The sequence below is a fragment of the Tupaia chinensis genome, unplaced genomic scaffold, assembly GCF_000334495.1.
Source record: "Tupaia chinensis unplaced genomic scaffold, TupChi_1.0 Scaffold000567_1, whole genome shotgun sequence".
Lineage (NCBI taxonomy): Eukaryota > Metazoa > Chordata > Mammalia > Scandentia > Tupaiidae > Tupaia > Tupaia belangeri.
In genome coordinates, this window is record NW_006160080.1 from 1,120,133 (window position 1) to 1,121,642 (window position 1,510).

The 1,510-nt window shown below is 42.6% G+C and overlaps 1 pseudogene; it reads right to left on the minus strand.

Moving 5' to 3' along the window:
- Positions 1-972: 972 nt before the first annotated feature.
- LOC102487327 (density-regulated protein-like) overlaps positions 973-1,510 on the minus strand; it is a 21,190-nt pseudogene continuing 20,652 nt past the window's right edge.

Sequence of the window (1,510 nt, forward strand, 5' to 3'; positions counted from 1 at the left end):
ATATTTTTTTTTTTTTAAGAGAGAGATTTTTGTCATAGGACATGTGCTTTCACCAGAGAGACAGAAAGTGAGAAACCACCCCCCTCCCAGGGGGAATAGCCACACCGCAATCCCTTGTCCTCCATTCTCCTCTCAGGACCTTGGGCATGCACACACATGTGCCCGGTATGAGTTTAAGCCACTGGGTCCGGGACCTGAACCGCGGTTGACTACATGGAAGTTAAGTGACATAGCCATATGCTAACTGCTGGTCCCAATAGTGTTTACTTTTATAATATGAAACATTGAGAAGGCAATTTAATTACAGACCAAATAAAGTAGAAAGAAGAAAACAAAAATAATAGCAGAAATGGGGCCAGCAAGTGGCATGGTGGTTAAAGGCTACTGGATTCCCACATGGCCAACCACAGTTCGAATCCCAGACCTGGCGGCTTGCTTTCTTGCTTTCCCTTCCTGACTCTCTCTCTCTCTCAATATCTCTCTCTCTCTCTCTCTGTCTCATGAAATTAAAAATAAATTAATTAATAACAAGTAGAATTAAATAATCCTTTTTTTTTAACCAAATGACCACCAATTTTTATTTGACTAAGTTCTATTTCATGCATAAGCATGATAGTCTCCCCTGTTTTTTAGACTTTGCCAATAAAAAAAAGAAAAGCAGCCTTAAACAGAACAGTGACGGGAACCAGCAGTTAGCGTAATGGCTATGTCGCTGGACTCCCACGTAGTCGACCGCGGTTCGCGTCCCGGACCCGGTGGCTTAAAACTCACGCCGGGCGCGTGTGCATGTGTGCCCAAGATCCCGAGAGGAGAATGGAGGAGAAGGGATTGCGGCGTGGCCATCCCCCTGGGGGGTGATTTCTCGCTTTCTGTCTCTATGTCTCTGTCTGTCTGGCGAGCGCACGCACCCTACAGTGAAAATCTCTCCAAAAAAAAAAAAAAAAACAGAACAGTGACAATGCCAAGGATGAGGGTAGTCTACCGTTTTACTGTAGGATAAATACATATATTTTTAAAAGGCCTCTCTTGTTTGGCCATATCAACTCTCAGTTCAGATCATTAAATACAGACAAGTTTCTGAAATCACTTCTTTACTTCTCCAAGATCTTCAATGCTGTCATCATCCACCTCTGGCCATTTCTCCTGAATGACGTCAATGATGTCATCTGTAAAGTCTCCCTGAACAATGATCTCATCCTCCTCTGTTCCTGTGGCACCACAGGAGAATTTCTGAGCAAAATATCTTCGTGCTTCTTTAAGATCGATTTCAAACGATGCAAGGCCACACACTCTTGTTATGTATTTCTTCTTTGCTCTGGGAATTTTGGCTATAGTAACCTTCTGTGGTACAGTTTTCTTTTTTGTTTTATTTATTTATTTTTAAGATTTTATTTAACTTTATTTATTTAAATTTGACGAGAGAAAGTGAAAAGGCAAGCCACCAGGTCCAGGACTTGAACCATGGTCAGCCATGTGGGAGTCCAGCGCCCTTAACCACCACACCACCTGC